We start from the raw sequence: 23408 nt of genomic DNA, 5'->3' as shown, positions 1-23408 counted from the left end.
CTCAATTTCCCCGTATAGAGAACAGGTCTAAGGGTACTTACTGTCACAGCAGGGACATGGGCAGTCTGAGCTATTGCTCAGAGCATGAATGAGGCTACCAGGAGGCCAGAGTCCGAAACAGGCCAGAGGGCAGACAGAGTCAGGAGACCAGTAGGAGCAGGTATCACAAGGGAAACAGTGCTGATTATAGAAAACCTAGCTGCATGGACAACTTCCTGTTCTTGTGCTTGGGTTAAATAGAGGCTGGGGACCAATCAGGACCTCCCAGTTTTCCACCAATCGGAGCCCAGGACTGGAGTCCTCTGTCAGAACTCAGTTGCTATTCAAGCAGCTGCCAGCAGATCAGTGTGTGGCAGCTTGGGACTGTTAAGCTCCTAAAAGCCTGTAGGCCAGGGTTCAAGACCCTTGGTGCTGGCCATCTTTTGATCTACACATGAAAAGTGTTCCATAAAAGCTACATATTATCATTGATAATTGGGAAGACCCAGGCATAGGGTTTGAAAGACTGCAGGCTAGCACCACCTCCTGTGCTTTTGAGGAGCTGCCTGGAAGGGTCATTCAGCCCCAGTCCAGTGTGGTTTTAGAAGGACAAACACCACTCAAACCTACGTTGTAACACTTCCTCAAATTTTGGGTATCCAACTTGAAATATCTTAAAAGGGTGGGTGTTTTCACTGTTTTCTGAAAATCAAGCCTCATTAAAGTTCCTTAAGATGGATACCCAACATCAGTAGTCACTTTTGAAAATCTTGGCCCTATGTGACTTTGACCATTTAACTTCCACTATGATATTACTGACCTCAATTTAAGAAAATACTGTCTGGAATTTTTCACAGACATCCAAAGAATGGAATTTTTCAGATCAGGCATCATTGTTTTGTGTGCCAAACATTGCATGCTATCAAAAGGTCTTTGAAAAGGAAAGTTTCCTGTGTTTTTTTTTTAAAAATATTACATTGAAAATTTTCTACAGCGTAGAGATCTCAACACATTTATATAAAATGTTTAATTTAAAAGGTTGCCATGCTAGCCTTTGGCTACTAAATATCAATCCTGGAACTGGCACTGACCCTTAGTCGATACAGTAGCTGAAATATCTTACACTGAATGCCTTACACTAAATATCTTGCACTAAAATGTCAATGATTACCAACAGCTACTGTACGGGGAGACTTTGGCAAATCAGTAAAGTGCCTGAAACCACTATGGCTTATTGCTAAAAGCAGCCAAGTCAGCAGGCTTAGCTTAACCAAGACAGGAGGGGAAGGGGGTTTTTGGGTGCCACAGAGAGGGCAGCTTGACCCCACGTCCTTCCTGATAAGAATTGTGTTGAAGTTGCTGATACATGCATCTTAGAAGAGTAGGATGTGCCCCAGGAATGTCTATTGGGGCCTCAAGGCTGCAAACGCTGGAAAAACCCACACCTGGTTAATCGATAATCAGAAGGAACCTCTCACTTGACCATTGAAACTGCTTACTTAACAAGTTTGCTTTAAGGGACACGTCATTCTATTACTAATGTATAAATAAGGGGAAAAAGTTTGAGGTAGGGGGACTCTTCAGGACTGGACTCTCTCTCTCTCTCTGGATGCATCTTGTGTTTCCCAGTGGCAGACGGGCTGTCTCTGTGCCACTCGAGAGCCACTCTCAGCTCTGGTAATTATCAAGGGTTGGGGGTGTTTTACTAACCTCTTGCGGACGTGTGTATAAGTGTTGGGACTAAGTAAAGTTTAGCTTTAAGTGAAAGCACTCTTGTGCTGTCCTGTTTGTGCCAGCCATCTATTGGTTGGACAGCCGTGTCTCCCCTGATTTATTTCCTGACACCACATCGCACAGAATAAAAGTTACCAAGAGCTTTGGGTTGAAAGAAACCCGGGTAACACTACCACTCATTGATAGCTGAGATTTTGTAGTTGTTTCTCCACACTATAATACATAACTGTGGTATCTCAAATAGCGATGTCTGGAAACGGTTGGTATATGTTGATGTTTAATGGTAACCACTATAATCATAGTACCGAAGACCTGCCAACCCAAACTCATGACACAAATTATCACTGCTCTTTGGCTGCACTAACTATAGGCTATTGCGCTTTGCAGCTGGAAGTTTCCATTGCAAGGAATTCCAAAGGATTTTTTTTTTTTGTCGTGGAAGGGAAGAAAAGGGACCTGCATAGAAACTAACTAAACCTGGTTATTCAGAGAGCCATCTTTTGGATATGTTTCCTTTAAGAGTACATTATATATGATAATGGCTTCATTGTCATCAAATAGAATACAATTAATTTTATTTTTTAGTGTGTTATCAGCAAGCAAACCACCACTATTAGCTAGATACCATCTGGGAGTGACAGTTTCCTTATTACAAAATATGTAAAAATATGGACTCCCTTAAGGAATCTGTTGCACTGCATCTGCTCAGATTTTTGTTGTATGCTAATGGATTTTAACCCAGCATATGAAGCATGTAAAAAAATAACAGAAAATTTTCAACTAAATTACTTGTTTCACATTTAAAGTGTCACAAAGACAGAGACAGCCACATGCAGGCTTAAGTATAGGGAACTGAGAAGAAACAAAGAAGTAAGGAGCAGGCATTTCTTACCTGCTGTTTTTTTATCCATCCCACTCTCTCAAAGGGGATTCTAGCTGCTCACATAATTAGGGCCACTTTATATGTGAGCAAAGTATTGGGACTATATACTGCTGAATCTCCAACAAGCTTAGGTGATAACAAAAGACTGATGGCTAAAGCACAATTTCTATCCTTATTTCTCTATGTTTGTAATATATTAAACAATCACAATGATTAAATGGGCTATTATAATTATGAAAGCATTCTCCAGGGTAGTTTCCTCCTCCCCATGGCCTTCATACATTTCCTTACCTCCACTTGCAATGCTACAATACTGAAAATGAACAGGAACGACATACAGTTTGGTTAGATGACCAGAACTCATCAGGATTGGCTGTGAATACGGTAGATTAAAACCCCTCTTTGCTGAAATATGTATGTCATCATCTTGGAGAGAATGACCCATTACCAGAGTTGAAAAATAAATGACTGCACTGCAAACACAGGGCAGAGGAGGGTTTTTTTTCTTTCCCTCCCCACTGTACAATTATGCAGAGCTGTAGCTTTAGGCTAACAGAATTTTAGCACTTGTAAAGCAGTTTAGTATGAATTGCTTTTCCATGGATCTATATCCCCAGGCTCTCCAATGTGAAATATACCAGGCATTACTTTTTCATTAGCATCAACATAGGACACTTCACTAAAGAATATTTCATGAGCTGTTTACAATTCATATATATCTAATATATATAATTAGAACTGGAAAGATTTTGATTGCACATAAACTTTTTGCATAACTCCTCTCTTCAAATAAAAGTAACATACCACCTGCTGTGAAGTCCCTCTTACTTGTGTCCATATATACAAAAGAAATTGTCTGATGAGACGTGCTGTATAACAGCTAGGTATTATTATTATTAAAGGTGTAAAGATGCAATTCATCCCCTGCCCCACTCACATACACTTTTCTAACAATAATGTTTTGCACTTGATCATCCTGATTTCAAGTGGTATAAAAACGTATATAGAACAGAAGTACCGAGCACCTACAACTCCAACTGAAGTCAACAGGAGGTGGAGATGCTTTTGGTACCTCTGAAAATCAGGCCTTAAATATTTTATATTGGGTCTCTTCTGTTCAAAACACTTTAGTCACATAAATTAATTAGGCTTCACAACACATCTACCAGTTAGTTAGGTGGTATTATACACAGTGGTAAACCTACAGGTAAACTGAGGCACTGGGGCTAACTGAATGATAGAGCCAGGAATAGAACTTAGGTGTCCCCATGGTCTCTGTCCCCTTCTCTAACCACTAGACAGCATTGTTCTCATATAAACAAAGATTCCCCTCATCAGAATCAAAATCTGATACTCTCCCCCTTTTATTCTCAATGACCAAGTTCAGTATTTGCAATTCCCAAACTTCCGCTTTGCTCTGTAGGGAAATGCACAGGTGTAAAAATGCAAGGCCAGGTCAGAAATTCAAAGAGTGGTCTAAGTTTGCGGAAGGCACCTCTGTAGAATGTGTTCAATTTAAAGAGGAAAAAAAAGTATAAAAGTCATTTGAAATTCCTTCGAAAACCTAAGTCACATTTTGGTCTTTTCCACTGTTACATGACTTACTACCTGCTGATTCCAGTCTCATCCATGCAGGTTAGACAGTTTGACCCAAATAAATCGGCATGTTTAGACACACGACTGTCATAACAGGAAGCAGTGGTTTATGATAGACTTTGTTGGCCAGACATTCCAGCTTGCCCCTCCTCACCAAAAGGGTGAGTGCCGTCTTCATGAAGAGAAAATGCAGCTGGTATGACAGCAGAGGATGGCTTTTTGCTGGGGCAGAGGGAAAAATAAAGGCATCTGAGAATAACACTAGGATTCGCCATTCTGACTGGCAGGGAGCATATAGACTTTGCTGGAGGAGGGGTCAAATGACTTGGATCCGTGGCTTCTTCAAACAAATAAAAAACCACCCAAAACAAAAAAAAACCCTCTGGTGTTAACGGTATAATGAAAACAATACTTCAGCACCCTGTGCATTAAGAAGGGAACAGACCCCTGGAGTGCTCATTTTCATTTACACGGACACACTTTATAATAAGTGGCAGAGCATTACTGCCTCCTTTGGTAGTCGCCGTACTACCAATGACGTCTGCCACCTTTCACTGCATTATCAGCACACAAAGAACATCTCTGAGTGGTTCTAATGCACTCTACCTTGGTTTCATGAAGGGTGCTGCTGATGTCTATCATCTCCTCTTGCGGTTGCATGCTACAGATTCAGAGGAGAAAACCAAGTCTTTAATACATTTTTATGTCTTGGGCCTTCTCCCACTGAAGCTGATGGCCAAACTCCAGTTGACTTTAATAAAAGCTGGACCCTCTGGGGTTCCATTCCTCGTGGCATGCCTTGCAACCTTTTGTGTAGCTCTCTCCAGCGTAGCTGAGATTTTCCATCAGAAAGCATGCCAGACAGCACCGCTGTGTGTGACTCTAGTGGTCCTTCTTTAGGGGCTCACTCTCTGTTTTCTAGTCAGCAACACCCTTGATTTCTATGTCAGTGGGGTCACGAGTACAGAATCAACAGTATGGTAATACTGACTTTGCAGCAAGTTGATTTGGGGTTTGAGCACTAACTGCTGAACACTGGGTGAGAGAATTAGAATTCACCCACTTAAGAGCTGAAGATTCTCCACGTCGTAGCAAGGTGTGTGTTAGAAAAGGCCAAAGGGGAGTTTATAATGGACTTCAATGAAGTCAGAGCCAGTATCATTCCAGTATATTTCTAACACGATGTTCAGGAATGGATTTAAGTGGTACTTAATATTTCTCTACCTACAGTACTTGCTGTCAGTAGTCGCTAAATAAAAACGACTTACAATGCAGCTTTGAACTTGGTGAGCCCATAGAGCTCAGGAGAGCTTTACTAAAAGCCCCACAATAGTTCAAGTTCACAAAGACATAATTAAAATGCAAAGAGAGAGGTGCTCAGTGAACTGCACCTTCTACTATTTCACAAGTTAGCTCGATGCTGTTTCTCCTGGCCCTGACAAAAGAGTTATTTTTCTTCTCCTCAGACCCAAGCCTCTTGAATGTAAGATTCATTGCTTCCATTTGGCAAAGGAAAGTTTCTCTCCTCACTGACGTTGTAACTTTACGAAAGCAATGGAATTCCTTTTTCTGAGGATTTTTTTCCCATTAGATGGAGTGGTGACAATCAAACAAGTCAGAAGCATAAACAGGCAAATAAGGAGGGCTGCATTAAGGCATGTTCAACCTGGGCACATGCCTATGGCATAATTCATGGGGCGGGGAGGCAAAGCTGAGTGAAGCTGTGACCCTGTCCACCAGGTCTCAATGTCACCGACTCAGATGTGACCCCCTCATGACAGAGGTGCACCGGGGCCAACCTGAGTGGGCAGCGGGAAGTCCAATGCTGCTGCTGCTGTGGGGCCAGCTCCAGCACAGGTACCTGAATCAGACAAGCCGGAGCTTCACGGCCATCATCCAGGTGCCAGATGGGGAGCTGTGGTGAGTACCCACATGGGGGAGCTGGCTGGGAGAGGGCTGGCAGGGGGCTGACACCCGGGGTTTAATAGGGCAGTGTCTCAGAGTGTGCAGCAGAAGCCAGTCACTGACTGACCTGGAAAGGAGATGATTAATTAGGAGCCTGTTGCAGGCATGTATGTTTTTCTGAGACCCAACGGTGGGTTAATCCAGGACTGCAAATAAGGCTCACCCTAGATGCACCAATGTCCTAGCCAAAGATAGGACTTAGCACATCCATGATCTGCCACCCCAGGCACCTAGTCACTGCATCCTGCTGCACACTAGCCCACACCTGCTCCAATGCTTGTGCCATGTCTTGCTCAAAATGGAAGTCCCTGCTTCTGCTTAGTCATGTGCGGCGGCTGGTTTTTGCTTGAAAATGCTTCAAATGAATTATTTTGCCAATGCTCCCAAGACGGGACCTCAGCAGCCGTTGCTTTGTGGGTCATATCTGGGACCCAATGATGCCCAGTGCACATGACCGCTGGGAAATGGGGGCTCCATTACCTTACAGTACAGGAGGCCCAGAGTGACTGAAAAACTCGACAGGCAGAACAAAATGGTTCTGCAACGGCCACCTGGGGACGGTCCAAAATGTTCCCCATGCTATTCTGGTGTCCCGTAAGATCTGCTACCCTAAGCATCCACCTACGCTTGAGGCCATCCCTGCAAACAATTTTTTGGAAGGGTTAAGAAAGTTTTTCAGTTGCGACACTTTCATATGACAGCATTATTATAAGGTGTTGGATGTTTTCCATCTCTTCCTGTCATGCAAAGTCTATGCAGCATTGAACAAAGAGTCAATAGCCAGGATTCTTCAAGTAGCCAAAAATGGTTAATAAAGCCCAACATTTTTGTACAGGTATTTCAAAAATATTGGACGTATGCAAATCCCAGGCTCCCAAATCAATTTATGTATTCTCTCTTTTCTGTTCTTGGTACTCATACATTTAATACCTAATCATTGTATTACTCACAATAGATTAGAACACTGCAATTTGAATCTAGCATTGACCTCTGAGTGTTTTTAAGGAGACACTAGCAGGGGAACTACTAGAAAGGCAAACCACAGCAGAGGAAGAGTGAGAGGTCTATTTCATGTCAATGTTTCAAATTACCCCAAGGAAAGGAACACACATTTTTGCTTCTGGGAAGTTGGCTTTGGCAAGTGGGCAAAACAGTGCAAGAAATCTGATGAGATGTCAATACTAGATCAAAGAGATTCATCAAGTAAGCTGGAGAGTGAGTTGGGAACCCTGGGAATTATTGCTGGGTTCCCTCATGCTTTGGTTCGTTGCAAATTTCTTCAATTTAGCAATAAAACTAAGGGTTGCCCTCTCCCTTGTCCTTGCAGTAATTTTACAGATTTTGATTGCCGATATTATTTTAGACTACCTTAATTGTTAGTTGTAAGTGCTCAGATTTAGCAGTGCATGAGAAACACAGTAGCTTTACCTCCTACCACTGGTTCAGGGACTTTGTTTTCTTCTCCCGTACTACTCTCCTGCCTCCCCCCGCGCCCCCCGCCCCAAGTTCAAGATTTCACTACTTAACAATTCGTAGTATTGATTCAAAGCTCTAACACACAAACTTTAATAACAGCAAAAGGCTTTGGCAACTTGGCTTTAGAAATGCTAAGCAGCTTTTCATTGCTTTTGAAAAAGAGGTTGGGAAAAGGGAACTGAAAGACCAATGTCAGATATTGGTTTGAAATCTTATAGACTAAGTTTAAGTTTTATACTTTAACAATGGGGGTATTCATGTGATTGTAATTGGACTTGTGAAAGCAAATGTGACTTTAGGAGGGGGTACATTAATTTTTAAGTCATATTGCCATAGGAAGCCTTTTCACAGAACAACATTTTTAAGCCTTGCTACGTGATTTTTATTTCATAAACATATCTGGACTTTTAATATTTAAAAGGTTTTAAGGACACAACCTCATTTTCATGGAGACATTGGCCACGAGAGTTAAGCAGTATAATGCAGAACCGGCATTCTCAGGTTCTCTTATAGTTCTGGATCAAAACTTAATGAAGAGACTGTCTCATGGACAACTCTCCTCTAATTAATTATCACAAGAACTGCCTCCGTTTTCATTCACAATCACAAAACATCCCTGTGGCAACTACAGCAATTACTCACATGGAGAAATTAGGCAAGTATTTCATGTATTTGCAGCTGCCTTATAATGTGAATACTCGCTAGAATGAAAGATGAGATGTAACCAATATGTGACCTTCCTGCTCTCTTAGGACCACCAGGAAGTGTTTTATGGTGCATGATGTGAGAACCGTTGATGGAGAATATTAAATCAGATTGATACAGGATAGTACAATGACACTACCCTAAAAGGGTGTGGGTAGGTTAGGTATGAGTGCATGGTAATTCATGTTGGAATTAGCTAATGAAGGACCTGATCCAAAGGCTGGCAAAAGTCAATGTGACCCCTTTCCAATGATTTCAACGGACTTTGGACCAGGCCTATAATGAGAGGTCCAGTTGGGTACATATACAATGAAATGAAGAAGGAATGTACTTACTGTTCAGTGATACTCCACAGCAGTGACCATATATATGCTCAACAGCCAAGTTATATTAAAGGAGCATCAAGGCCTAAACATTCCTTGCAGGCACTGACCTCCTCCTTTCTGAAACTTAATGTCCAATCACATTTATTCTATTGACACTTGTTTTCCACAAGTAAAAGAAATATGTAGGTGGGGGAGAGAAATAATCTCCATGGGGAATTTTTGGATTATATTTAAAAGTTGATCAGATATACTCTTTCCAGCTTGACTGTGAACCACTGATAACTACTCTCTGGGAACAGTTTTCCAACCAGTTACACACCCACCTTATAGTAGCTCTATCTAGGCTGTATTTTCCTACTTTGTTTATGAGAAGGCCATACAAAACTGCATCAAAAACCTCACTAAGGTCGGTACCACATCTATCATTTCCCCCCATCCACAAGGTTTGTTACCCTATCAAAGAAAGCTATTGTGTTGGTTTGACATGACTTGTTCTTGACAAATCCATGCTGTTACTTATCACCTTATTATCATCTAGGCATTTGCAAACTGATTGCTTATTTGCTCCATTATCTTTCCAGGTACTGAAGTTAAGCTGACTAATCTGCAATTTCCTGGGTTGTCCTTTCCCCCTTTTTATAGATTAGCACTATATTTGCCCTTTTCCAATCCTCTGGAATCTCTCCCATCTTGTATGAGTTTTCAAAGATAATCACTAATGGCTCAACTATCTTTTCAGTCAGCTCCTTGAGTATTCTAGGATGTATTTCATCAGGTCCTACCTTGAAGACATCTAACTTGTCTAAGTAATTTTTAGCTTGTTCTTTCCCTGTTTTAGCCTCAGATCCTACCTCATTTTTTCACTGGTGTTTACAGTGTTAGATGTCCAATCATTACTGACCTTTCTGGTGAAAACTGAAACAAAAAAGACATTTAGCAATTCTGCCATTTCCACATTTTCTATTATTGTCTCCCCCGCCCCCACTGAGTAATAACCTTCACATCCTGTTCTGCTCCTTCATATCCTGTCCTGTTCTTTATTCGACACTGTTTGGAGTGGCCAGAGTATACACACATCTTTTGTAGTCTTCCTTCCCCTACCATACAAAGAAGTACACGAGAACCAGGAAGGCTTACTCCATTCCCCTGTGGAGCCCCACCAAGCACTTAGTGCATTATGGACTGAAATAGGATTTGGATGGTACATAGGACCTTGCGAGGGCCTTCTGCACTGGAGTGAATTTCATACTTTTATTTCTTATGCAATATAAACATACATATTGGCAGGAGGTTGGGTTTGACAAACTCCAGGCTGATGCCCTCCACCCACTTCCTCCTGCTTGGATTCATAAGGGAGAGGCAGCTATGGGGAGGTAGGGAAATACATTGTATAAAATCGTTAACAAATTGAAATACTTGGAGAAGTGAATTCCCTATTTTATAGACTAAATAACTGTTCTAAAATTTTCTGCCAGATGGAAGTTGTTGACATTTTTCTTTTCATGGCCAGGTCCATGGGTATCTATCAGGCAATGGTACTACGGGCGCAAACAGTAATTAACAATGCTAGATTCATCTCCTTTCAGTGCTTGGCATGGCATCAGTGCAGTTACACCAGGAATGAGTTTGGTCATCAGTTGTTTAGAAACAGCACATGAGAGCTATAATTTTCTGAAAGCTTCCAGGCCAGCTCTTTAGCACCAAATCTCTTAGGGGCTGATCCAAAGCCCAATAAAATCAGTGGTAGACTCCCATTTATTTCAGTGGGCTTTGGATCAGGTGTATACCTTTCTGTGTCTAATCCCAGAGCTAAAAAATAAAAATACAGGAAAGGAAATTTTTACATGCTGAGAAATCACTTTCTGCAAGTGATTACATCAAGTAGTGCCTTTTATGCTGGAAACACTACAGAGGAATAATATAAAATTACACACACAGAAACACATTAAAAGAACATTATTAAGGTCGCAAAGTCAAGCATTCAAAAGTTAGAAAATGCCAGAATTAAGGTTGCTTGCACAACCTTAATTTGGCCCCCTTATGTGTAAGGATTATTTTATAATCTTTAATTAGATGATCACATGCTATTTTTTCCCACAGGACCATCTGACTCATTCAGAGCAAAGAATGGATGGTGCTCACTTAATGAGCAGCTATTCAATATTTTGTTTTCTTCGCATTGTTCAATGTGTGGCCCCCTGGCTTATTTACTGCACACTATTCAAATCCTACTCTACAGCCAGAATTATTAATTTCCACATGGGTTTTTCTGTGGTGCTCACCTGAGTGCTTCACAAACATTAATTTGATTTTCACAGTATCTCTCTGAGAGGAGTGGGTATTATCCCCATTTTGCAGATGAGGAACTGTGGCACAGAGAGAGTAAGGTCAAAAGTATCCACTAATTTTGGATGACCAAATCTAGACGACTTGGACCTGATTTTTCAGATTTTTTTTTAATATAGCCCTTTATAGGTCTCACTGACGTTCGTTGCAGCTGTGAGTGCTCAGCATTTCTGCAAATGCTAAGAGCTAAGGGTTTCAGGTCAGACACCTAGAAAACAGGAACATGCAATTAGTGATCACTTGAAAAAGTTTGGTTTAAGTGACTTATACACTATCACACAGGAATTCTGTGGCAGAGGCAGGGATAGACTCCAGTTCTCCAGAGCAGCATTCAAATGTCTTAACCATGAAACCACCTTTTGCTTCCTGTAATCCCCTGACTCATTCACTGCACACCTTCCAAGGGTCCTTCCATGGAGCCATGAGCATGAGTGCTGTACCTAGCATGGTTCACGAACTCCCAGTACACCTGCCCCTTCTGGCACACATCTACATAGAGTGTGTCAGATTGTGGTCCCTCTTCCAGCTCCTCCAGAACCTCCTCCTGAGGTACTGGCTGCACTTCTCCCCCACACCTCCTGATCCTGGTACACCTTATCTGTGGCCCCATAAAGTCATGGGACCTTCTTTTCAACCTCCTCCTACCGTTGGACAAGATGGCCATCCATCATACCAGGAGGAGGAAGTTGGATGGCGGGGGAGGGCATTCTGTAACTGTGGGGCCTCTTTCTGTTCCCTTGTGATGTCACATCTCAAAGCAGAGTTCCTCTGGGCAGCATCCACTGATTCCCTAGACACCTTTGAGGTTCTCTACTCATTGTCCTTTTCCAGTTCCCTGATTTTCACCCTATGACGTTCACTCCCATCCCTGTCCATTCATTTGTTGTCCCCAGTATTCACTGGTCCCTCCCTCTCAGTTGAAGGGGAGAGTCTCACCGTCTCCTTGAACCACTATAAGTACACACCTTCCAGCTTCTGCAACAAATGAAACAGGGCTCCTACAGATGACACAACACAACCCTGACTGATCCCCAGAGCTGGTCCATCCAGTGCACTGAATCAGGCAGGGGACTCCTCCTCCCCCACTCCAAAAAATTCAGCCTGAGGCAGACACCCAATATGGAAAATTTCAGCCCAAGTAGTTAAAGTTTGGCAAAGTTATAAGCAACTGAAAACAGGATCTTGTAATGGAAAGTGTCAGGCAACCTTCCTAATAGGTGGTGGTGCCAGCGCCACCGGTTATAATGAAATCTTATTAAAAACAATCACAAGAATGAAACCGTGGCACAGATTATAATTACACACTAGTTTAAATACTGAGGAACTCCATCAAAGTTATTTACACCAGTGTAAATCAACAGTAACATCATTAGAGTCGATGAAATAATTCTGGATTCATACTCGTGCAAATGAGGCCAGAGTCTGGCCCTGCAAAGAGATATCAGGATGTGGTGAAGTAAACAGGCTTCCACGATCCAGCCCCTGTTGTTATTTCAAAGTCTGGGGTCAAGCTATGTCACCAACATTTCTTTTTTTCATATGCAGCTTTCTGCAGGCGTGCACTGTTCCTTTAAGAGCTTGTATTCTTTTAGTGCCTAAGGGTCTCTTTCCTCCATGCTGCCTCCCGCCCTTGAGGTACACTTTGTCACTGAGAGCACTAATCTCTGAAGACCCTTTTCAGGATCAATGATTACAGTGTTGCCGCTCCCTTGCTTTGCAGCCTTTTAAAAATAAAATAAAAATAATAATAAAAAAAAACCCCAGCAGGATCGTCAGGACACATTCCTTTTCATCTCTCATAATTTCCCCTTGCAGAGTTCATGTCAAAAATGCTTGATTTCCAACCCTGCTCGCCCAATTGTAAGGCCTTCAAAGGGAAGAGAATAAAAGTTGGAGCCAGAATCCCTGACCAAATGCTCTTGCAGCCAGGCTCACGCCAGCTTTTGAAGTCCCTCAGCTCACCTCTTGATGCCAGGCAGGCCCCTATTATTACCAACATTGTTAGCCATTACAAGCTCCATTTCTAGGCCTATGTGGACGAGAGAGCAAGGGAGGCCCTTTCATGTCAGGCTCTGCAACGCTGCTTCAGTGTTTGAAGGATGAAAGCCGTCCGTGTTTGTTCTGTCTGTGGTGCACAACATTTGGCTTAAAAAGTGCAGGATGATGATTTTCTGAAGTGGAGTGGCTCATGCTCAACACAATCAACACGAATGGCGAAGCTGCGGTCAGAGCTTTTAGGAGGTGTTTGTTTGTTTGTTTACATGTAACTAGGAGTGTGAATATAATCTTGAAACAGCAGCATTTTTTAATTTAAAAAAACACACTTTCATAGACCAAAGGAGCGAGGTGTGTGTGAGGGGAAGGAATAGAACCATTGCCCTGGGACGCTGCTACATGCACAAAATTGTTGATTGTAAATAGGCCCAAGTTATGACTGCGGGTGTTGTAGAGACACAATGTGGAAGGGGTTGCAGGGTGTCCTTCCCTCCCCACAACATGTGTGTGCTAGAGGCAGCCAAACCACAGCCAACTGCTTGCCCTGATCCCAAGGGGGCTCATAGCACAGAAGCAGCTCTTGGTGTCCCAAGAGAGGCAACTTCAGTCTGGGTGCGGTGGAGACATAGCGATAGTTCTGATCAGCCCTTCCATGCAGCAACTTGTGGGCTATACTGGGGGTGAGCGGAGAAATACAAGCTACCCTCTTTTGACCCTATGAAAGACAGGGTATGTTTTTTACTCTCACTATGTCCTCGCTCAATCGATGAGCTTTTACCTACCTCTGTTCTTTAGGGGGCGGAGGGGAGAGAGAAAGAAATCCTCTCAGCTGAATTTCATTTTCTAGGGAACGAAGCCCTGAAAAGTTTTGGCTGATTTCATACTGCAGCAAAGCTGCAGCAGTGAACTTGCTGAGATAAGAGAACCCAAAGCAAGTAAATAAATAAATAAAAAGGAAGTTCTTGTTTTGGTTTCTCATTAGTCATGATATTTAGCCTTTTATCGCAGCACAGTTCACATCCTCCCCCTAGAAATCCGGTGCTATATATTCTGCGCTAATAACAACAACAATGCTAAGAAATCTGAAAGGATGGAATGGGTGGTCAAATGTAGTTCTTGGTCCAGCTGTGTTTAGTTTTCAGATGCCCATGTGTTCCTTATTAGGCTGTCTTCCAGCCCGTCTCTGCCTCCTTTTCTATTCTTCACAGTCCAAAAATATGAACCAATTACAGACCACAGAGTGAGCTATTTACCCCCTCCTGCCTTTACACAGCTATTTCCTGCCTGCTATCAGCAAAGTTAGACAAAGATGACAACAGGCCCAAGGTTTTTACCATAAATTGAACCATAAGTGGGGACCTGAAAACACCCTAAAGCTGTTACATTTTATGTAAGGGAAAATTTGAAAAGGATTATCTGAGGAAAGCAATCAGCTCCAGACTGAAATCTATCTCACTGGTGTTTATACGATAAAATAATTGCCATTTAGGCTTCTAGCACAGTTGGAATATGAATCATATGTCTAGAGGGGTCTCCTGTGGAGGTCCATGGGCAGAGCCTCCTTCTTCACCCTAGTAGCCTCTCTGGAGGTACACTTGGGTCTCTGGGCCAAAGAAAACAGTTGTGATTACAGAGTGATAGAGTCAGCTACATGCTGATCCAGAAACCTATCATCTTCTCCCCTCCCCCAAAAAGCAAGAAGTCTGTAAAACTCATTCACTTGCCAGGGGCTGTTTATTCTGTTTAATGGCCACCTATCACCCCTTCACTCATTCTTTTTAGATTTACTAGACAAGCACAAAGCAAATTAGTGCAAAATGCTTTCAGTCAAGTGTCAGGTGGAATCAGACTTGATGAATACTATACTGCTGGGTTTTATAACTGTAGGAACACATATACTGACAACATTGTCTCCTTCAATTAAAGCTACACTGCCTGGTTTCTGAATCCCTCGCAACTCCCCCAAAGTCAAACCGAGAACTTTTTTAATGTCTTATTTTAATAAAGACATTTTGACACACCCTGTGATGGAGCAAGCTGAGAAATCTCCGTGCTGGAATTTTTATGATGTGTTTCAAAAATGTATTCTTCAAAGAAAATATCTAAGTGACACACGGATCTGCAGCAAAGAGTGGGTATGTTCGAAAACAGTACCGTGTCTGAACCTTGTAATGTAATATTTAGAGTATAAATCTTGCTAACTTGCCATAAAAATGATTTTTCAGTGTTGCACAGCCACAAACATACAAGGCACAAGGGTGGGTGGGGCTGATTTATTCTTGACCAGAAGGTGTATTTCCCCCTCAACACTAGTGCATGGAGTTACGTACACACATCGTATGTGCATGTACATGAACATTATGTTCGTTGTGAACGTTATGCACATGAGCATAACCCCAAGGGATAAATTGCGTGGGGTTTTAAGAGCATGATTTTACAGTCAATAGGAACCATGTGGCTGAAACCCATACACATCTCTTTGAAAATTAATTGCCCTAAGCCTAAAATGGTTCCTATCAGCATACACTAGGTCTGATGAGCACTGCTCTGAGTAAGGCGCTGGACAGTGCTGGTTCACACATGGAATGCAGGATCGTGCAACTTGCTCCTCTGAGTGCATGCAGATATGTGTGGCGAACAGGCCAGGACCATAGAGTGCAAGGACTGTGACCAAACCACCTTCCGCAGAGCATCAGCACAACAGATGGTCACACTCTGGCCTTCTGCATTAGTGATTAGAAATATTTTGTGCCATTCATTTATTTAATGCCTCTTCTCTGAAAGCAAAAGCTGATACAATGTTTGGCTCCGTGAAGGTTGCATTAAATCATCTACAGTTCAAAAGCTCCCAAGTTCTATATGCCCATCCACACCAAAGGGCAGGATTTAAATAAGCCATTAAGGAAACTCAAATGTTATAACACTCGCAATCAGCTTGGGCCTGAAATTAGCTCTCCCCTTCTCTTCTCTGCAGTGTGAAGTTCAATATAATTTTTGCAAGCCCCATAATGTTGCTGGCCAGGAAGACTACAAATGTCCCCTAGTCCTCACACTACAACTGCTTAGACTGCCGAGTCATCACGGAGACAATGCCCAGGACCTTCTGTTTCAAAAGTAAAGCTCTCTACCGTGCAAGAGAAATTAGATTCTCCAGTAGCTGTAGTCGTATTAAAATTTCTATTCTACATGGGTCTCCAGACACTAGAGGGCAAAATAATCACACAGCAGGTCTTGGGTATGTCTGGCATTGCATGCCAGAGGAATGCCAAAGGCATGTCCAACAGGCCAAGGCATGTCCTGTGAAATGCAAGGATCCAGTGATGCACAAACCATTCTGGAGGGCACAACTAGTCATGTAATGGGAAGCAGTAGCTGCAGCCTCTACTACAGCCTATGAGCTGAAGTAACAATTGCAGGAAGGCTGCAAAGGTGTTCCACACCTGCCTCAGGGGTAGAGGGAAGTGTGACAATATCCACTGGTGCCAGTTACATAGTGGGGATTAACCTTTTCAAGGGGGATGAGGTTTACCCCAAGTTAAGGGTTGAGTGATATCACTGTGGCTAGAAGCAGTTAATTCTATTCAGAAGAGCTTTTATTGTAGTATTCTTCCATCACTGAAGGGCGAGGAAAACTAGTCCCCCAATGGACTGCTTCTCCAGATACTGGTCCTACCATGGGCTGTGACTTTAAGAATTTTCACAACAAGAATTTAGCAGAGGATACACAGACTCATACAGAGAAATGACACAATCTCTGAGGCACTCTGATACCATGGTGATGAGTGTGGTATAAATAACTAACTAGAATGATGGATTCAATCCTTTTATCAAAACCCTTCCAATTCCCATTTAAAGGCAGAGAAAACAATCAAAATGCGAAGCAAAGGTACTTAGACCAGTTGAATTATTATTGTTTAGAATCAGCAAAGAGCCATTGTCTCTTGCCAGCTGTTTACATTTCTGATTAATTAGCATACTTTGTAGATGAAAAGCACTATACAAGTGCTAAATATAACATTTTTCTCTTTTTTTCCTGAAGTTAGTTGGATTTTACAGGTAAAGTTTGGTTCTTCCTACTCCAATCAGGCACAGTGTAAGCCTCACAAAAACAAACAACAATCAATGATGCTACGCAAGGATTGAAGAAGGACCTTTGTTCATAAAGGTGTATCCTGAAACCTCTTTTTACCTTAGAGCTGTTCCAAGCCAAAATTGGAAACGTACACAATACCTTTGGAATGCATACTATTAGTAAGCCAGCTTTCAATATTTGCATTGGTAACTCATACTGTTTGCAATAAGCAGAGGAATATAATACACATTTTTCCAAATATTCTCACTTACTGAAGGGCTCCCTTAGAAACCTAGGGACATTCCCTATTTCATCCATCCGATGTCAGCCAGCAACAGATGCCCAAATGGACACAAGTTGATCTGAGTAGGGTTTTATAGTTATCCAGCCTCTGAGCCACTTCCGCTTTACTCTGGGCAGTCATTTGCCCTTACTATATGTACCAGTGATGTGCTAGCTTAAGTGCAGTGGGACTTTGGGAAAGCTCTTTTCTTTCCCTCATCATGTGTCCAAACTGCCTCCTTCTCCTCCCAACCCTCCTTTCAGCCTGTCCTTAATTCCCTTGCCCTGACCCTGACCAAAACTCTTGCCCCTAAGTGATATCTGACTCAGGGTGCACATGTACATGGGTACCCACTTGGGGCTTGGCACAGTCCTCTAGGCTGTTCCCCGCAAGATTGTTTCTCTTTTCTACTTCCTCTGAAATAATGACCAGAGTGGAGCCATATGTTTTAGGCAGAGTAGAGTGCACCGATGGCCGTGCTGAGAGACTCGAGGTAGGCTAGCAGGTTGCAAGTATGCAGCAAATCTTGCACACTCAGTAAGACTGAAGGGTTGTAGAGGATGAGAGAGGTGGGCAAGGAAGAAAAAAGGAGGAGAAAGCAGAAAAAGAGAAACAATATCCAAATATCCTACCAAACCTGCACAACCTACTTTGAACACCAAGCACACTTCCCTTCAGTCTCTGGCTGGCTTTGACTCACTCTGAGACAGACTTTTCCTCTGAAAAAAGATCTGAGTTGGGTTCATTTTTTCCTTCACCTTTCCCCTACTATGCCCAGTTCCTTTCCTTTCTATCCACCTATTTAGGGTGCTCGGATGGCCCCTATTACCATAGTATCTGAGCACCTCACAACATTTAATGTATTTTTTCTCAAAACACCCCCAGGAGGAAGGGGAGTAGCATTAATGTAATTTTTGCAGGTGGAGAACTGAGGCACACGGAGACTAAGACCCAGATCTTTAAAGGCATTTAGACATCGCTGCACTCAGCGTTGCAAAGCCTCACTGATTTAGGAGCCTAAATTTCATTTTCAAAAGGAATTTAGGACCTTAGCAGCCAAAATCCCATTGACGGTCATTTTCCATTCTCTCTGGGCCAAGCAGAGGCGACGTGTGTGTGTGTGTGTGGGGGGGGGGGGGGGAGTGGTGGTGCAGGGTCACATCCCCAATCCCAATTTGCTGCTTAGCTTGTATCGAGCATGCTCACACAGACTGAGCATGCTAAGTAGCACTGCTGTAGCCGGCTGCCCTCACTTTGCCCCCCACCCCCACTGCTGGCAGGCATGGGTCATCTCTGGGGCCAAATGTAAAGCTCTCGCATGATAGCACAGTGGGCTACTCACACATAAGCCATCAGACCCTGGGCCACAAGCTCAACTGGTATAAATTAGCAGGGATTCACTGAGACCGGTTTAAACCAGCTAAAAGTCTGGCCAAGGCCGGACACTCCTGTTGACAGGAACAGCAATATTTTTAAACCAGTGGTACCAAGTTTAAAGGAAAAGTCCACCAAGGAAATCTGTGAAACTTGCACATCTAGACCATTTAAAGCGATTACCTTCTCTCTTTTCTGCAATTTCATTTCCTACAGGGACTAGTGCAGGGGCTTATTGATTCCATTGGGGAACTGAAAGCCTTGACATTTAATCCTACCAGGGGAAAACCACTAAGAATAACAATTTCACCTACAAATCAAAGTTGCAGAGTTTTCATTCGTACTGAATAATTCAGACAGATTTAACAAGCCAACTTTGAAAACCAATTATCAAAACATTGGCTCTTTCAACTTCCTTTATCTTTTTAAGATGTGGCTAGTATAAACTTAGGATCAGAGCTTCCCATTTGAGGGACCTGTACTGGGACATTAGTTTGGCACCTCTAGGTTACCTTGTTTGAATCTCTTTCAGTTGGGTATGGAGATCCAAAGTTGCCACCTTTAATGACCATTTGGCAACATATGTAAAATGAGTTCAGTGGTCTCACTCCAGTAACTTCCTGACAAGTGTCCACATCATAATTGTTACTAACTGTTCCCTACTGACTGGCTGACTCAGCAAAAAGGACTCTTTCATCCTAGACCTACTTTTTCATCCTTCGAGGTGGTCACTCCATCTCATGGGAGAGGCTCACTGATGGGAGAACAGAGACGTCCCTTGGGTAGGGTGAATCAGGATGACCGCTCCAGGCCCCACGCTTTGGGGGGCCCTGCGGGCTGTTGCAATTGGCCGGCACGGTCAGTCCTGGAAGAGATGAATCCGTCACTTCCGCCCCGGGCCCCACACCCGCCTAGGGAACGGCCCTGTGGGAGGGCATGGGGAAACTATGGAATGTTGCTGTTAGAGTTGCTTGACATTTCTCACCTTTTGGGGTTTTATTTAGATGAAAAATGGCATTTTTTTCCAAATCTCTAAATGGTTCGGTTTTTGAAAGACTGAAAATAATGGGAGAGACAAGGTGGGTGAGGTATGATCTTTTATTGGACCAACATCTGTTCATGAAAGAGACAAGCTTTTGACTGCCACAGAGCTCGAAAGCTTGCCTCTTTCACCAGCAGAAGTTGGTCCAATAAAGGGTATCATTCAGGCCTGCCGACAGAAATTCCGGGTCCCAGGGCCAGGGCCGTCCCTGGGCAGGGTGTGGCCCAGAGTGGAAGTGACTAATTAGTCACTTCCCTTGACTGCCCCTCAGGGCTCGGAGCGGTATCACACACCTAGGAACCCTGCGGCCCGTTCGGGCAACTTAAAAGGTCCCAGGGCTCCCAGCCGCCACTGCTACTGCCCAGTATAATCTCATCCACCTTGTGTCTCTTTTATCCTGGGACCAACAGGCTACACCAACGCTGAAAAGAAATGGGTCTAGTTTCAGTATTTTTGATGAAAAAAAGAAAAAAAATAATTTTTTTAAAGGAAAAAAAATTCAAAATACCCTTCCCACATATGTGCACAGAAAAAATTGCCTCTTTTTGACCCCTTTAGAGAAATCATATAAAATGGCTCCTTGCCCTTTTGGTTTGGTATTGAAAATACGATAGATTTTAATAATCCAAAACTGTCATTATTTAAACATATTAGGTCTTCCAATCCTTTAATTAATAATAATTCTTTAATTAATAATATATAATGTTGTAATAAACTCAATACCTGATCTTTCCCAAGCTATCCCCGTGGAATAAATTCTATTCTTGGTTACGACGATTCAGCTGCATTTGTTGTCAGTAACAGACAAGATATTTTGGCTCAGTATATCCTTTTGGAGATTGAGTTTAGACCGTTGGATCATACAGAACAAACTAGAGAATCTCCTAGGAATAATAAAAGATCGGTATTCAAGTATATTGTATAACCAGTAAAATGCCAGAAAAGTACATACAGAGAATCAAAGAATGATTGCAAGTGGCTCCTTATTTATATTAGAATTTTACCTGTTTACCAGACTAAAAGCTAGATCCAAAGCTCACTGAAAAGATTTTAGTTGACTTAAATGGGCTTTCAATGAGTCCACAGAACCTTAGCTTAGCCATCCATTGTCTATGCCATTCAAAAGTATGTGCCCTAGCTTGTAAGGGAACTGGGTTGTTTGATTTACGCGTGGTGGAATGAGAGTCAGTCAGCATCAATGCATCAGGGCCCACTACTTGCACTTACAATTAAGGTGCCAATGAAGGAGCCTGAAGTATCAAACGAAAGGTAAAAGAACTGGTAATGCTACGGTCGTTGGAACCACAAGTCTATGATATTCCTAAAGGCAGGCAATTTAAATACAAAGTATTCACACCGTACAGTGCCGAGCACAATGTGGTCCTGGGCCATGACCGTGGCTCCTCAATGTTGCTGCAATACAAATAATAAATAGGGAAGCTCTAGAGGAGTACTGAGCTTTTCATATTAATACTAGGTTATCAGACTGGTCTAGGCAGCATCAGGCATCCTTGCCTGAATATATGGGCATCTGTCTGGCAACTACTTAAATGCTTCATTGCTCATCAGTGCTATTTGGGAGAACTGGTGGGAGTGAGATTGGCCTCTTGACTGGACCCATCCTCCTTGGTCATTTCATATTACGTCATGCCAAATTCTGCTCTCACCTTTGCAGGCATAAGCATTCCCACCCCAATGAAGTCTATGAGGGAATTAGTCACATGAAAGTGATTATGGTGGGAGATGGGGAGAGCTCAGCCACCAAATGGAGGGGAGGCGGCAGAGCAGAGACCAAGGATCAGCCTGAGACTACTGCTTTGCTGGTAGCCTATCAATTCTTTAATTGCCATGTTCTAGAAAGAAGGAAACGACAACTGACTGGGAAGGAATGGAGGGATTTCCTGGTTGGCTATGAAGGCCAAGAGCCCCCTGGAGATTCCTGGTGCCAGCCAAAGCCTGCTGCTGGAAAAATCTGGAGGAACACAGCAAGGATCTGACCAAAGACTTCTTAGAATGCTGAAGAAGGCCAAAGGAGGACAACCAGCACCACACTGAGTACTGAGGGCTTCAAAGGGCAGGAGGGAAAAGGAAGGAACAAGAGAATAAGAAAGAACGTATGCTGCCAGACACCTCATGTGCGTGTGGCATCATGCTACTGGGGGGTGGGGGTGGGGGTGGAGAGGGGAGGGTTCGCTCCCTCCCAACTTTGTCGACAAAACTACTTCTTTGGTTAACCCCATGTGACTGAGTACAAAACATGGCTCGTTATCTCTGAGTTCTGTCGTATTGACACTCACTGTGTACGACATTTTTGGATTTAATGTTAAACCACTGTTTTCTGCTCTCTGGTAGGCAAGAAGAGTACATTCTGGTGGTTAAACCATTGATTTGGGGTTCAGGGGGGGTCTGAACTTTTTCCCCAGTTCTGCCACAGACTTCCTGTATTACCTTTGGTAAATCACTTGGCCTCAGTTTTCTCTTGTGCAAGACAATAATGATCTTTATCTCTCAGGGGTGATGTGAGGCTTAATTAACATTTGTAAAGTGCTTTGACTCAAATGAAAAGTGCTGTAGAAGTGTAAATTAAGCAACTGGCCCCCTTTTATTCTCTCTTAGTATCCAAAATGGTTAGCTTCCAGGGTCCCATAAACTCATTCAACAAGTGTAGCTCACGAAAGCTTATGGTCTAATACATTTGTTAGTCTTTAAGGTGCCACAAGTCCTCCTTTTCTTTTTACGGATACAGACTAACATGGCTGCTACTCTGAAACCTTTCATTCAACAATCTGTTTCTTCACTGCCTTTAGGGTCGCATAGAAAAATGACCCCTTTCCCATATTATTGGAAGCTCATATCAGAAGCCAATAATGAAAATGACAAAGATGAGCCCCTTCTCACCTCTGCCATTTATTTCCAGATTTCAGGCCTTCACTGAAGTGTGTTAAAGTTCATTCCCTATTACCCAACTGACATGCGCTGCTCAAAAATTATTTCATTCATTAGTAGTGCCTTTCCAAAACTGGTCCTTTTTTATGCTGCCAAAGAGTATGCGCCATAAAGCGGTTGTGAAAACTGCTTTAGCAGACATAAACCAGCCGCTGTTGGGATGCACTAAATACGTCAAACTGAACTCAGATGGTCCTTTAGCTCAATAGAAGTGGCACCATGGTGAAAGGCACATTCTTCTCCTGGCAAGCAAGACTAATGGCTCAAACACTTAAAGACTCCACCTTATTTCTCCCTTGTGAAACAAAATGTAGATTTTACTACCCAACCATTTAAGTCACTCTGTTTATGGTTTGCATAATTTTTACTCTTTCCAACTATATTTCACTTTTAACAACCTCAAGAGTTTATCATCTGATGTAGCCAGTGTTTGAAATTTGTTGTATAAAGACATCTAAGAAACCACAAGCCAAAGGCTAGGATTGCTATCCCGGAAGCTTTCAGGACAAGTTTTTGCCATTACCTCTGCAATGCCTCCTTTATGCACTCTCCTTGGTCCTCATTCTATCCCTTGTACAAATTTGGATAATCCCTGGTTTTGGACAAGAGTTCAAATCCCTGGTTTTGGACATATACTAAATCTACTGCAAAGTATGATTTCCTGAACATTTCAAAGATGAATTACA

General features: G+C 42.7%; 2 long non-coding RNA genes across 2 annotated transcripts in view; one reads left to right on the top strand and one right to left on the bottom strand.

Annotated features, from left to right (window-relative positions):
• Positions 1 to 23408, bottom strand: part of LOC141995365 (uncharacterized) — a 187769-nt gene that overhangs the window by 126711 nt on the left and 37650 nt on the right. Inside the window, exon 4 of the long non-coding RNA XR_012641311.1 lies at positions 20500 to 20660. This is a non-coding gene — a long non-coding RNA (uncharacterized LOC141995365). The remainder of the gene's footprint in view (positions 1 to 20499; positions 20661 to 23408) is intronic.
• Positions 1512 to 21869, top strand: LOC141995367 (uncharacterized). The gene is made up of 3 exons (XR_012641313.1): positions 1512 to 1656; positions 5933 to 6112; positions 21634 to 21869. It is a non-coding gene; the product is annotated as an uncharacterized LOC141995367 (long non-coding RNA).

Source organism: Natator depressus, chromosome 10 (assembly GCF_965152275.1).
Source record: "Natator depressus isolate rNatDep1 chromosome 10, rNatDep2.hap1, whole genome shotgun sequence".
Classification (NCBI taxonomy): Eukaryota; Metazoa; Chordata; order Testudines; family Cheloniidae; genus Natator; species Natator depressus.
The sequence above is the reverse complement of the archived record's forward strand: the minus strand, read 5'-3'. Positions and strand labels throughout refer to the sequence as shown.